General features: G+C 43.1%; 1 protein-coding gene and 1 non-coding gene across 9 annotated transcripts in view; one reads left to right on the top strand and one right to left on the bottom strand.

Annotated features, from left to right (window-relative positions):
* Window positions 1-1,923: 1,923 nt before the first annotated feature.
* On the bottom strand, window positions 1,924-1,996 carry TRNAV-UAC (transfer RNA valine (anticodon UAC)). Its single transcript has one exon. It is a non-coding gene; the product is annotated as a tRNA-Val (tRNA).
* Window positions 1,997-2,115: 119 nt separating this feature from the next.
* Window positions 2,116-15,569, top strand: part of PPEF1 (protein phosphatase with EF-hand domain 1) — a 151,466-nt gene continuing 138,012 nt past the window's right edge. For 6 of the 8 annotated variants that reach the window (XR_008708017.1, XR_008708018.1, XM_055563473.1 and 3 more), the window contains exons 1-3: window positions 2,116-2,352; window positions 3,166-3,274; window positions 4,163-4,215. The gene's annotated coding sequence lies outside the window, so the exon portion shown is untranslated. Of the gene's footprint in view, window positions 2,353-3,165; window positions 3,275-3,874; window positions 4,058-4,162; window positions 4,216-15,569 lie in introns of those variants that run through there. The other 2 variants (XM_055563476.1, XM_055563475.1) reach the window with 2 other exon arrangements.

Genomic DNA, 15,569 nt, shown 5'->3' on the forward strand with positions numbered 1-15,569 from the left:
TGTTGTTATAACAAGACAAAATTGGAAACAATCTACATGGTCATCAAGGTGGGGATTCAGAACACCAAGCAGGTTTAAGAACTCAGATTCCCAAGACAGACTGGACTGGATGCAAATCCCAGCTCAACCAGTGGTAATGTGGCCTTGAGAAAGACAGGTAAGGTCTCTATGCCTCAGTTTTCTCCTCTGGAAGATGGTGAAAATAATGCCTACTTCATAGAGTTATAGGATTAGGCTACCCACTCCAGAAGGGATAGGCTACCCCCACTTCAGTATTCCTGGGCTTCCCTTGTGATTCAGCTGGTAAAGAATCTACTTGCAAAAAAAAAAAAAAAAAAAAAAAGAATCTACTTGCAATGCGGGAACCTGGGTTCAATCCCTGGATTGGGAAAATCCCCTGGAGAAGGGAACTGGTCACAAAGAGTCGAACAAGACTGAGCGACTTTCACTTCACTTCATAGAGTTAGTTTGAGGCTTAAATGGGATGAGATATATATATATAAATAATGTTGAACATAATTAGTTATTATTACTGTACAGCCATTAAGAATAAAGTTGATGGGGGTAAGGGGAGTTGCTTAATGGATCAGAGTTTCATAAAAAAGTTGTGGAGATCTTTTTCACAACAATGTGACTATACTTAGCATTTCTGAACTATACACTTAAAAACAGTTAAGATTTTTTTTTTTTTAAGTTAATGAAGTGATTATAACAACAGGGACAATCGTGTTACACTCCTGAGTTAGAAATGGACACAAATTTACCCCCTGTATGAACAAAAACAATGTGGAAAGATGCAGAGAAAAATACTGAGTTTCCCCTTCCCTTTTTAGTTCTTGGCCACCATTATCCCCGGAGAAGGCAATGGCACCCCACTCCAGTACTCCTGCCTGGAAAATCCCATGGACGGAGGAGCCTGGTAGTCTGCAGTCCATGGGGTCACTGAGGGTCGGAGACGACTGAGTGACTTCCCTTTCACCTTTCACTTTCATGCATTGGAGAAGGAAATGGCACCCCACTCCACTGTTCTTGCCTGGAGAATCCCAGGGACGGGGGAGCCTGGTGGGCCGCAGTCTATGGGGTCACACAGAGTCGGACACGACTGACGTGACTTAGCAGCAGCAGCAACCATTATCCCACCTCAGTGCCCCAGGATCCCAGACACCTTTGCTTCATTCCTCTTGTCGAAGATGAAAAAGGTCAATATTAAAAAGATAACAATAAGCCCCCCCCACCCTTTCAAAAGCGATGAATTAATACAGAGGAACAAAAAGGAACTAGAGTAATGTTTAATCATTCAGTTAGCATTTTGGGGGTGTCCACAAGCCTGACGCTTACTCTATACTATGCATGGCTTTTTCATACCTTTTTATTTTATTCTTCATTAAACAGATGACGGTCTATTTAAAGTCTATTCAACAAACCCTACTGCAGCACTACAAAGAAAAGGACTATTTTTTTCCTCTGCTCTGTATTTTAGAGTTTAATGGGGAAAAAAAATTTAGTAGTAGAAATAATAATAATAAACCTTAATAATAGAACTGCAGTCAAAGCACTTCTATACTATATTTTAGTTGGAGACTCTGCGGCGCGGCGGGGGGGCGGGCTGCCCTGGTTTGTAGGGGAAGGGCGGCTCCGGGTGATGTTGGTTTCCACGAGCGCTGGATTTCCCTAGGTTGCTCGAGTACCGAAGGAGACGTGGGGGTAGGACCCGGGCCCGGCCAGACCCCCACTTTTGCAGTTTCCTAGGTCGGGCGAGGGCGGTGGGGATGGAAGGAGAGGGTATTTGTCACTACACTTCTGTTATAAAAACATGCCAGAAACTAGAGAAAAATGAAAAAAAAAAAATTTTAACAGAGAACGAAAAGCACCTCGTATTTTCTTTCCCATCGTTAAGAATGAAAAAAAAAAGCCTTCCCGGCTTGGTTCCACTGGGGCTCGAACCCAGGACCTTCTGCGTGTAAAGCAGACGTGATAACCACTACACTACGGAACCTCTATACAGAACACTCGCGTCGTTACTTTATTCATAGTGTCACAAGAGAACCAGAGCCTCTGCTGAAACCCCGCCCCTACGCCGTAACTCCGCCCCCACCGTGGCCCCGCGCCGCCTGTGGGATTTGGTGTTCGCGGCCCGGCGCCGAGCTCCCGGCTCCGGGCTCCGGCTCCGACGTCTGGAGCGCTCGCCCTCCGTGTTCTCTAGGTTTTTCGCCCTTGAGACCCGGGGAGGCCGAGGCGAGAGGTTACCCTCCTGGCGAGAGCGCCGCGCCACTAGTCAACCATCCCTAAACTTTCCCGCAGCCGCGGCGTTCGCGAGATCGGCCCGGTGGGCGGAAGCGGACAGTGCCCGAGGTGCGGCCCCTTCTAGTAGATTCCCTCAGCTTGTGAGGGACTCGCACTTCCCCACTTTCCCCACGGGCACACTGAGCCGCTTCCGTCAGTACTGGAAGCCTTGAGTCCGGAGCAGGGCGCACAGGAGCATCACGCCAGGCAAAGACTCAGGCAGCGCGGGGCTGGGGTGGTGGGGTGGCCCAGGGCGGGGGGTCATTTTTATATTGATCTTTCTTTTGTCAGCTGTGGAAAAGGCAGCTGGTCAGTCGGCCTCTTGCCCTAGGATACAGACTCTTAATGCTCCCCAGACCTTTTCCACTACATCCTTCCCCTCCTGAAGCCCCAGGGGCTTTTGTTTGAGCTTATTTGTCTGGGGAGGGACGGGGGCAGTAGAGACCAGCCGCCCCTTTATGGCTGGGGGTGGGGTGCGGCGGGGGTGAGGCAGGACCGGCCACAAGATTTGAGGGGCCCAATGCAAAAGGAAAATATCAGATTCCTTGATCTTAAGTTACTAAAAATTCCAAAATCATGACAGGAGAGCATTAAACCCAGCGCGGCCCGAGGGAGTGCAGCCCATGAGCCTGCTGCTGTGCTTCCAGGACTGTGGTCCCCAAAAAGTGCTGGGATCATCCATTATGAAGGGCGTGTGTGTGCTCTTTTTTCCTGGTTTTCATTGTCGGTGCCGTTTGTTTTCCCCAGTGCTTCTGGATGGGTCTTCCTTATCCTAGGATTGCTCGCCATCCTCAAGCTTGAAAACCCACTTAAAACCATTTGAGGGGCCTTTTTAAGTGGTGAGTTGGACATAGCTGAAGGCTATGGCTGTCCTCTTCCCAGGCGTCTTCCTCTGAGGCTGGCAAAATAATGGAGAAACGATACTGATTGTATGAAAGCATCCCTTTCGGCCAACTCCTGTCTTCCTGGGAAGGCCCCCTGGAAGAAACAGGTGGGTGGAAGGTGCACTAATCTGAGGGTGGTTATCTGGATTCTAGTGCTGCCTTGGCTACTCACTAGCTGTCTAGTCTTGAATGTCAGTTCACCTCCCAAGCCTCTGTATCTGCCTTTGTGAAATGTGTGGGTTGAACTAGACACCCTTGCTTTCCCCTCTGGGTCTAAGTGTTATCTCTACTTTCCAGGTTGAGAAAATGGAGGCACTTACCTGCCGTGTTAAGTTTTTCCACAGGAGTAGTTAGGGGCGGGGTTAGGTTCTCTAGTACCAGGTTTCCTGTATCCTAATTACCTCCCTGTAATGTTTACATGGGCCCCTTCCAGAATGCCTTTTTGTTGATAACATTTCCAGAGGCCTCTTGAGCACTTGACACTGAGAGTGTGAGCCATGGGATGACTATGAGTGGACAGCCACTAGCCAGAGGATGAATTCATGGAAAGTCTGTGTTCCTTGCCAGTGTGCCATAATGACTCCCACGATGCCTAGTAATGAGTGTATTTCACCTGTTTCCAAACCCTTGTCAGTTGAAAACAAGGCTGCCAAGAATTAGGCCTAAATTGCACCTGCCGGATGTGTTTTGGTTTGTCTCTACAGAATGCTTTGCCCTTTCTTGAGCTTTCTGTCTGCCCTTGCTCTAAGGGTTGGTTTGCCACGTGCAGGCTTTGGCCAGGTTCCCACACATAGAAAAGAGGCTGGTGCACCTCTGATGCACGCGACATAGGATTCTGCCTTTAGTGAAAAGGAAGGAGACTTCTGTTACACTCCCCAGCTGCCTTCAAGGTGTATTCACAGTCTCTGTTATTAAGTGCTATATGGTTTGCAAAGCATTTTCACATCCAGTCCTATGAGGTAGCCATGGTAACTACTACTGTCTCCATTTTTCAGCTGAAGAAGTTGAAGCTGAAGAGTTCCAGTGCCTTGCCGAGACCATTCTGTTGGTGAGTGGCAGGGTGGGGCTCATACTCAGCTTTCTGATAGCCATGTGATTTGGGGAGGCCCTTATTCCTAAAGGCTGCATGTTTGTATTAAGAGTGCCATTGGTCTCTTATAATATCTTGTCTTGTATAATTTGTTTCAACTGGAAGATAATTGCTTTACAATGTTGTGTTGGTTTCTGCTGTACAACAGCGTGAATCGGCTAGAAGTTTATATATGTTCTGTTTCTTTTGTGCCTTCCTGCCACCCTCTTTTGTAATTTTTTAAATGAAATCCTCAAAAGCTGGAACCAATAGCCTGTAGCCAATCACTGTTGATGACTTTCACCTTGACACTACTAGCGTCATGGCTAGTGCCACAGTTGGCCACAATTTCACCTTGCACTTCAGTCTAGTCAGTTAGATTTGTGAGGCCTGTTGCCCCCAGGTCTGCCAATAATCACTGAACAACTACCAGAGAAATAGATACACTAGCAAATAAAGACGAGAAGTCTCTTTAAACTTTTTGAGTCCTCTGATTTCTCAGAAATTTGGTATGGTTTCCCCAGCATTAGGCCTCACTGATGGAGGGTGACTCAACCAAGGAAACCACGGCCCCAAACATTGAGCTGACTTAGGAAGCTCCACTGACATGATTTCATTTAAATGTGATTGTACTCCTTCAGTGTTTTTTCAAGTATTCACTAAGGAAAGGGAGTGGTTACCTTAGTATGACAGAGTTCACCTTATTTTTCCCTTTTTACAGCTCATCAAGACATTTGAAACTAGTCTGTTGGAATGGGTGTTTTTTCTAAAACAAATTTATTTATTTTTTTTGGCAGTGCTGGGTCTTTGTTGCCTTGCGGGCTTTCCTCTAGTTGCAGAGAGCAGGGGCTACTCTTGGATGCTGTGGTGGCTTCTCTTGTTGCAGAGTACGGGCTCTAGGGCATGTGGGCTCAATAGTTGTGGCTTCCCGGCTCTAGAGGACAGGCTGAGTAGTTGGGATGCATGGGCTTAGTTGCTCTCCACCATGTGGGATCCTCCCAACGTAGGGATCAAACCCATGTCTCCTGTATCGGCAGGCAGATTCTTTGCCACTGAGCCACCAGGGAAGCCCCAGAATAGGTATTTGTTACTTTTTGCCCACCTACCTTTTCACAGTCGCTTACATCCCTCTGTCTTCTTAGCCAGTTCAAGTTCTGTGGTCATTTTTATCACTCCTTTGCCTCTTGGTTGCTTGTCCTTGTTGGCAAAACCAGTTTGTTAAATCCAACTCTTTCCCAATCCATCTCTGAATATGGCCCCAGGAGGAGCACACCTTCAGGCCTACTGATTTCACATTAAATTCTTGACGGAGTACCTCAGCGTGTTCTTAATGCAGCCCAGAATTATGTCTGCTTTCCCTGTTCAGTCATTTTCCACCTCACCTAGAGGACAGGTTCTTGTCTTCTCTCCCTAAATTTCCTGTACCTCCTGCCCCAACCTCACCTACAACTGATGACCTTGCTTCCTTATTTCCATGAGAAAAAAATAAAAAATGGAAGCAACCTGAAGAGGGGTAGTACCCCTCACATCTGCTCACTTGCCTCCATTTGTGCCCTTTTAGCTCTAGACCTGGCCCTGCCTCTAGATTAGGGCTTTCTGAACACAGCCCCGTTGACATTTGGAACTGGGGAGCTCTGTCGTGGGGGAGCTGTCCTGTGTAATGTGAGACGTTTCACAGCATCCCTGGCCTCTACTCACTAGATGCGGATAGCACCATTCCCCAAGTTGTTACAACCCAAAATATTCCCTGGGGGCTATTTGGCGATGTCTGGTGATGCTCTGGGCTGTCATGACTGGGGTGGTGGGGCTAGTGTGCTGCTAGCATCCGGTGCGTAGAGAGGAGAGATGCAGTGAAACATTCTACAATGCACAGAACAGCCCCCACCACAAGAAATATCTGTGCCCCCAAAGTCACTAGTGCCCTGGTTGAGAACTCCTGCCCTAGATGACTTGTCTGCATTCCTGACACCCAACCACCTGCTGTTACCTATTCAAGGAAAGTACCCTAACAACTCCCTTCTTTCTCCTTCATTTTTATCTACTTTCTCTCTATTGGATCATTCCTGTCAGCATACAAACATGCTGTAATTTTTCTCATTCTTAAAAAATCATCTCTTAATCTCTTTTCCACCTCAGCTACTCCCATTTCTCTGCTTTCTTTTATAGAAAAAAGAAAAACTCTTAGAAAATATGTCCCTAGGTGCTGTCTCCAGTACCTCTTCTCCTTGTGGAAGTGATTACCCCTCCCAGTTTTTTGGTTTTGTTTTTTGTCCTCCCAGCTTTTAGGATGCCACTCTCTCCTGATTTTGTTTCTTACCTCACTGGTCACCCCTTCCCAGTCACCTTTGCTAGATCTCATCTCTTAGACTTCTAAATATGGGTGTTCCACAGGCCTCAGTTTGTGGATGTTTCTATTCATTATCACCACTCTGGTGATCTCATTTAATCTAATGACTTTAAATATGGTCGATAACCTAGATGACTTTCAAATTTATATCCCTAGTCCAGACTTTTCTTTCAAACTCCCAGTCTTCCTGCAAAACATGTCCATTTAGATGTCTAATAGGTATCTCAGTCCTGTTCTGCCTGTGTCCTCGCCTTTCTTAGTCTTCCTTATCTTCCTTGTCTCAGATAAGGGCAACCTCATCTTTCCACATTTTTCTTTCTACATTTAGGCCTAAAATGTACATTTTACATATTTCTACAAAATTGTACATCTTTCTACATTTAGGCCTAAAATGGAGAGAAAAATGGAAGAAATCATACTTGATTCTTTTTCCCATCTCACACTTCAAATTTAATCTCACTTGCAAACCCTTTTGTCTATACCATCAAGATCTATGTAGAGTCTAATCACTCTCTACCATATGCCCTGCCACCATACAAATCAAAGTCACCGTCATTTTTGTCTGGATCATTGCCAAGAACCTCATATTCTGGCCTCCCAGCTTCTGCCCTTTTCTCCCTACAGACTATTCTTCACACAGTAACCAGAGTGATCTTTTTTATTTTTATTTTTTTTAAGTCCTACTTGCTGGGCATCTTCTCTCAGGCCTTGTCACCTAGGGATTTTTTTTAAAAACTTTATTTATTTTTAGCTGTACTGGGTCTTCATTGCTGCGTGGGCTTTTCTCTAGTTTCAGCAAGTGGGCTCTACTCTCTGGTTCTTGGGCTTTTCATTGTGGTGGCTTCTCTTGTTGCGGAGCATGGGCTCTAGGGCACTCGGGCTTCAGTAGTTGTGGTTTTCGGCTTTAGAGCGTGGGCTTAGTAGTTGCGGCGTAAGGGCTTAGTTGTTCCTTGACATGTGGGATCTTCCCAGACCAGGGATCGAACACATGTCTCCTGCATTGGCAGGTGGATTCTTCATCACTGAGCCACCAGAGTGATCCTTTCAAGACCAAAGTTAGATCATGTCACTTTTCTGTTCAAAACCCTTCAATAGCTCTCCACCTTAACTCAAATGGAAGCCAGAGACTTACACTGGCTTGCAAAGTGCTACATGATCTGATCTTCCATTTATTACCCCTCTGATCATATATCCTGTTACATTGCTTTACAGGACCACACTTGGCTGCTTTGTTGTTTTTCAGTCACTCAATTGTATCCGAATCTTTTCAACCCCATGGACTGCAGCACGCCAGGCTCCTCTGTCCTCCACTATCTCCTGGAGTTTGCTCAAATTTATGTCCATTGAGTCAGTGATGCTGTCTAACCATCTCATTTACCTTCAATCTTTCCAAGCTTCAGGGTCTTTTCCAGTGAGTCAGTTCTTTGCTTCAGGTGGCCAAAATATTGGAGCTTAGGCACCAGTCCTTCTAATGAATATTCAGGGTTGATTTCCTTTAGGATCGACTGGTTTGATCTCCTTGCAGTCCAAGGGACTCTCAAGAGTCTTCTCCAGTATCACAGTTTGAAAGCATCAATTCTTCATTCCTCAGCCTTCTTTATGGTCCAAATTCACATCTGTACATGACTACAGGAAAAACCATAGCTTGGACTATATGGACCTTTGTTGGAAAGTGATGTCTGCTTTTTAATACACTGTTTAGGTTTGTCATAGCTTTCCTTCCAAGGAGCAAGTGTCTTTTTTTTAAATTTGTTTTTAATTGGAGGATAATTGCTTTGCAATACTGTGGTGTTTCTGCCATACATCAGCATGAATCAGTCATAGGTATACATATGTCCCCTCCCTTTTAAACCTCCCTCCCCATCCCACCCTTCTAGGTTGTCACAGAGCACTGGCTTTAGGTTCCTGCATCATACGGCAAATTCCCATTGGCTGTCTGTTTTACGTATGGTATGTATATGTTTCAATGCTATTCTCTCAAATTGTTCCACCCTCTCCTTCCCCTGCTGTATCCAAAAGTCTGTCCTTTATGTCTGCATCTCCTTTGCTCCCCTGTGAACAGGATCATCAGTATCATCTTTCTAGATTCCATATATATATATATATATTTTTTTTTTTACATTAAATTATTTTGATTGGAGGATAATTGCTTTTCAATACTGTGATGGGTTCTGCCATACATCAACATGAATCATCCATAGGCATACATGTGTCCCCTCCCTCCTGAATACCCCTCTCACCTCCTTCCCTACCCCATCACTCCAGGTTGTCACATAGTCCTGGCTTTGGCTTTCCTGCATCATACATCAAACTCCCACTGGCTATCTATTTTATATATGGTAATGTATATGTTTCAATGCTATTCTCTCAAATCATCCTACCCTTCCCTCCCACTGAGTCCAAAAGTCTGTTCTTTCTGTCTGTGTCTCCTTTGCTGCCCTGCATGTCGGATCATCAGTACCATCTTTTAGATTCCGTATATATGCGTTAATATACAATATTTGTCTTTCTCTTTTTAACTTACTTCACTATGTATAATAGGCTTTAGATTCATCCACCTCATTAGAACTGACTCAAATGCATTCCTTTTTGTAGCTGAGTAATATTCCATTATATATATGTACCACAACTTCCTTATCCATTCATCTGCTGATGGACATCTAGATTGCTTCCATGTCTTAGCTATTATACATAGTACTGCAGTGGACATTGGGGTACATGTGTCTTTTTCAGTTCTGGTTTCCTCAGGATATATGCTCAATAGTGGGATTGCTGGGTCATATTATAGTTTTATTCCTAGTTTTTTAAGGAATCTCCATACATAGTGGCTGTATCAGTTTGCATTCCCACCAACAAGAGGGTCCAGTTTTTCCATATCCTCTCCAGCATGTATTGTCTGTGGACTTTTTGATGATAACCATTCCAAAAAGTGTGAGATGATACCTCATTGAGCTTTGATTTGCATTGCTTTAATAATGAGTGATGACCAGCATCTTTTCATGCGTTTGTTAGCCATCTGTATGTTTTCTTTGGAGAAATATCTGTTTAGGTCTTCTGCCCACTTTTTGATTGGGTTGGTTGCTTTTCTGGTATTGAGCTGCATGAACTTGTATCTTTTAGAGATTAATCCTTTGTCGGTTGTTTCATTTGCTATTATTTTCTCCCATTCTGAGGGTTGTCTTTTCACCTTGCTTATAGTTTCCTTTGTTGTGCAAAAATTTTTAAGTTTAATTAGGTCCCATTTGTTTATTTTTGTTTTTATTTCCATTACTCTAGGAGGTGGGTCATAGAGGATCTTGTGATTTATGTCAAAGAGTGTTCTGCCTATGTTTTCCTCTAAGAATTTTATAGTTTCTGGTCTTACATTTAGGTCTTAAATCCATTTTGAGCTTATTTTTGTGTATTGTGTTAGGAAGTATTCTAATTTCATTCTTTTACACATAGCTGACCAGTTTTCCCAGCACCACTTATTGAACAGATTGTCTTTTCTCCATTGTATATTTTTACCTCCTTTGTCAGAGGTAAGGTGCCCATAGGTGTGTGGATTTATCTCCAGGCTTTCTATCTTGTTCCATTGGTATATATTTCTGTTTTTGTGTCAGTACCATACTATCTTAATGATTGTAGCTTTGTAGTATAGTCTGAAGTCAGGAAGCTTGATTCCTCCATCTCCATTTTTTTTTCCCTCAAGATTGCTTTGGCTATTTGGTGTCTTTTGTGTTTCCATACAAATTGTGAAATTATTTTTTCTAGTTCTGTGAAAAATACCATTGGTAGTTTGATAGAGATTGCACTGAATCTGTAGATTGTTTTGGGTAGTATAGTCATTTTCACAATATTGACTCTTCCAATCCAAACATGGTACATCTCTCATCTGTTTGTATTGTCTTTGATTTCTTTATCAGTGTCTGATAAATTTCTGCATACAGGTCTTTTGTCTTTCTAGGTAAATTTATTCCTAAGTGTTTTATTCTTTTGTTTGCAATGGTGAATGAGATTCTCTCCTTAATTTCTCATTCTGATTTCTCATTGTTAGTGTATAGGAATGCTAGGGATTTCTGTGTATTAATTTTTTATCCTGCAACTTTACTATATTCATTGATTAGCTCTAACGATTTTCTGGTGGCATCTTTAGGGTTTTCTATGTCAAGAATTCATGTCGTCTGCAAATAGTTTTACTTCTTTTTCAATCTGGATTCCTTTTATTTCTTTTTCTTCTCTGATTGCTGTGGCTAGGACTTCCAAAACTGTGTTGAATAGTAGTGGTGAGAGTGGGCACCCTTGTCTTGTTCCTGATCTTAGGGGAAATGCTTTCAGTTTTTCACCATTGAGAATAATGTTTGCTGTGGTTCATTGTATGTGGCCTTTATTATGTTGAGGTATGTTCCTTCTGTGCCTACTTTCTGGAGAGTTTTTTTTTTTTTATCATAAATGGCTGTTGAATTTTGTCAGAAGCTTTCTCTGCATCTATTGAGATGATCATATGGTTTTTATCTTTTAATTTGTTAATATGGTGTATCAAATTGATTGGTGCAGTTCAGTCACTCAGTCGTGTCCAACTCTTTGTGACCCCGTGAACCACAGCACACCAGGCCTCCCTGTCCATCACCAACTCCTGGAGTTCACCCAAACCCATGTCCATCGAGTCAGTGATGCCATCCAACCATCTCATCCTCTGTCATCCCCTTCTCGTCCTGCCCCCAAACTTTCCCAGCATCAAGGTCTTTTCCAATGAGTTAATTCTTTGCATCAGGTGGCCAAAGTATTGGAGTTTCAGCTTCAACATCAGTCCTACCAATGAAACACCCAGGACTGATCTCCTTTAGAATGGACTGGTTGGATCTTGCAGTCCAAGAGACTCTCAAGAGTCTTCTCCAACACCACAGTTCAAAAGCATCCATTCTTCGGCATTCAGCTTTCTTTATAGTCCAACTCTCACATCCATACGTGACCACAGGAAAAACCATAGCCTTGACTAGATGGACCTTTGTTGACAAAGTAATGTCTTTGCTTTTTAATATGCTGTCCAGGTTGGTCATAACTTTCCTTCCAAGGAGTAAGCGTCTTTTAATTTCATGGCTGCAATCACCATCTGCAGTGATTTTGGAGACTGTTCATGAACAGTATGATTGGTGCAAGCATCTTTTAATTTCATGGCTGCGGTCCCATCTGCAGTGATTTTGGAGACCAAGAAAATAAAATCTGTCATTGCTTCCACTTTTTCTCCTTCTATTTCCCATGAGGTGATGGGACCAGATGCCATGATCTTAGTTTTCTGAATGTTTAGTTTCAAGCCAGCTTTCTCACTCTCCTTTTTGACCTTCCTCAAGAGGTTCTTTTGTTCCCCTTCATTTTGTGGCCTTAGAGTGGTATCATCTGCATATCTAAGGTTGTTGATATTTCTCCCAGTAGTCTTGATTCCAGCTTGTGAATCATCCAGCCTGGCATTTCACATAATGTACTCTGCATATAAAGAATAGCAAGAAGAGATAGGAAAGCCTTCTTCAGCGATCAATGCAAAGAAATAGAGGAAAACAACAGAATGGGAAAGACTAGAGATCTCTTCAAGAAAATCAGAGATACCAAAGGAACATTTCATGCAAAGATAGGCTCGTTAAAGGACAGAAATGGTATGGACCTAACAGAAGTAGAAGATAATTAAGAAGAGATGGCAAGAATTCACAGAAGAACTGTACAAAAAAATCTTCACGACCCAGATAATCACGATGGTGTGATCACTGACCTAGAACCAGACATCCTGGAATGTGAAGTCAAGTGGGCCTTAGGAAGCATCACTACGCACAAAGCTAGTGGAGGTGATAGAATTCCAGTTGAGCTCTTTCAAATCCTGAAAGATGATGCTGTGAAAGTGCTGCACTTAATATGTCAGCAAATTTGGAAAACTCAGCAGTGGCCACAGGACTTGAAAAGGTCAGTTTTCATTCCAATCCCAAATAAAGGCAATGCCAAAGAATGCTCAAACTACCACACAATTGCACTCATCTCACATGCTAGTAAAGTAATGCTCAAAATTCTCAAAGCCAGGCTTCAGCAATATGTGAACCGTGAACTTCCAGATGTTCAAGCTGGTTTTCGAAAAGGCAGAGGAACCAGAGATCCAATTGCCAACATCCACTGGATCATCAAAGAAGCAAGAGAGTTCCAGAAAAACATCTATTTCTGCTTTATTGACTATGCCAAAGCTTTTGACTGTGTGGATCACAATAAACTGTGGAAAATTCTGAAAGAGATGGGAATACCAGATCACCTGATATGCCTCTTGAGAAATTTGTATGCAGGTCAGGAAGCAACAGTTAGAACTGGACATGGAACAACAGACTGGTTCCAAATAGTAAAAGGAGTATGTCAAGGCTGTATATTGTCATCCTGTTTATTTAACCTAACACTGGACTGGAAGAAACACAAGCTGGAATCAAGATTGCAGGGAGAAATATCAATCACCTCAGATATGCAGATGACACCACCCTTATGGCAGAAAGTGAAGAGGAACTAAAAAGCCTCTTGATGAAGGTGAAAGTGGAGAGTGAAAAAGTTGGCTTAAAGCTCAACATTCAGAAAACGAAGATCATGGCATCCGGTCCCATCACTTCATGGGAAATAGATGGGGAAACAGTGGAAACAGTGTCAGACTTTATTTTTCTGGGCTCCAAAATCACTGCAGATGGTGATTGCAGCCATGAAATTAAAAGATGCTTACTCCTTGGAAGGAAAGTTATGACCAACCTAGATAGCATATTCAAAAGCAGAGACATTACTTTGCCAACAAAGCTTCGTCTAGTCAAGGCTATGGTTTTTCCTGTGGTCATGTATGGATGTGAGAGTTGGACTGTGAAGAAGGCTGAGCGCCGAAGAACTGATGCTTTTGAACTGAGGTGTTGGAGAAGACTCTTGAGAGTCCCTTGGACTGCAAGGAGATCCAACCAGTCCATTCCGAAGGAGATCAGCCCTGGGATTTTTTTTGGAAGGAATGATGCTAAAGCTGAAACTCCAGTACTTTGACCACCTGATGTGAAGAGTTGACTCATTGGAAAAGACTCTGATGCTGGGAAGGATTGGGGGCAAGCGGAGAAGGGGACGACAGAGGATGAGATGGCTGGATTGCATCACTGACTTGATGGACATGAGTCTGAGTGAACTCCGGGAGTTGGTGATGGACAGGGAGGCCTGGCGTCCTGCAATTCATGGGGTCGCAAAGAGTCGGACACGACTGAACGACTGATCTGATCTGATCTGATATAAGTTAAATAAGCAAGGTGGCAGTATCCAGCCTTGTTGTACTTCTTTCTCAATTTTGAACCAGTCCTTTATTCCATGTCCTTTTCTAAGTGTCACTTCTTGACCTTCATACAGGTTTTTCAGGAGACAAGTAGGCTGGTAGCTTATTCCCATCTCTTTAACAATTTTCCATAGTTTGTTGTGATCCACACATTCACAGCTTTAGTGTAGTCAATTAAGCAGAAGCAGATGTTTTTCTGGAATTCCCTTGCTTTCTCCATGACCCAATGAAGGTTGGCAGTTTGGTGTCTGGTACCTTTGCCTTTTCTAAATCCACCTTGAACACCTGGAATTTCTTGGTACACACATTGCTGAAGCCTAGCTTAAAGGATTTCGAGTGTAACCTTGCTAGCATGTGAAGTGAGCACAGTTGTATGGTACTTTTAACATTCTTTGGCATTGCTCTTCTTAGGGATTGGAATGAACACTGACCTTTTTCCAGTCCTGTGGCCACTGTTGTTTTCCAAATTTGCTGGCATATTGAGTCCAGCACTTTAACAGCCTCATCTTTTAGGAGTTTAAATAGCTCAGTTGGAAATACGTCACCTCCCCTAGGTTTGTTCTTAGTAATGCTTCCTAAGGCCCACTTGACTTCACACTCCAGAATGTTTGGCTCTAGGTGAGTGAAAGCACCAGACCACACTTATCTGAGTCAATAAGACCTTTTTTTGTGTAGTTCTTCTGTGTATTCTTGCCACCTCCTCTTTTTTTTTTTTTTAATATTTATTTATTTGACTGCTCTAGGTCTTTAGTTGTGGCATGAAAACTCTTAGTTGTGGCACGTGGGATCTAGTTTTCTGACCAGAGATCGAACTGAGGCCCCCTGCATTGGGAGTTCAAAGCATAGCTACTGGACCACCAGAGAAGTCCCTTGCCACCTCTTCTTAAGTCTCTTCTGCTTCTGTTAGGTCCTTACTGTTTCTGTGCTGTATTACGCCCATCCTTACAAGAAATGTTCCCTTGATATCTCCAATTTTCTTGAAGAGATCTTTAGTCTTTCTCATACTATTATTTTCCTCTGTTTATTTGCATTTTTCATTTAAGAAGGCCTTCTTATCTCTCCTTGCTATTCTGTGGAACTCTGCATGCAATTGGGTATATCTTTCCCTTTCTCCCTTGTTTTTTGCTTCTCTTCTTTCCTCAGCTATTTGTAAAGCCTCCTCAGACAACCACTTTGCCTTCTTGCAGTTTCTATTTCTTTGGCATAGTTTTGGTCATTGCCTCCTCTGTCTATAATTCTTTAGGCACTCTGTCTACTGGATCTAATCTCTTGGATCTGTTTGTCACTTCCACTGTATGATCATAAGGGATTTGACTTAGGTCATACCTGAATGGCTTAGTGGTTTTCACAACTTTCTTCAATTTAAGCCTGGATTTTGCAGTAAGGAGTTCATGATCTGAGCCACTGTCAGCTCCTGGTCTTGATTTTACTGACTGTATAGAGCTTCTCTGTCTTCAACTGCAAAGAATATGATCAGTCTGATTTTAGTATTGATCATCTGGTGGTGTCCATGTGTAGAGTCATCTCTTGTCTTGTTGGAAAAGGGTGTTTGCTATGACCGGTGTGTTCTTTTGGCAAAACTCTGTTAGCCTTTGCCCTGCTTCATTTTGTACTCCAAGGCCAAACTTGCCTGTTACTCCATATATCTCTTAACTTCCTACTTTTTCATTCCAGTCCTCTGTGATGAAA

The sequence above is a fragment of the Bubalus kerabau genome, chromosome X, assembly GCF_029407905.1.
Source record: "Bubalus kerabau isolate K-KA32 ecotype Philippines breed swamp buffalo chromosome X, PCC_UOA_SB_1v2, whole genome shotgun sequence".
In the NCBI taxonomy this organism is placed as follows: Eukaryota; Metazoa; Chordata; class Mammalia; order Artiodactyla; family Bovidae; genus Bubalus; species Bubalus kerabau.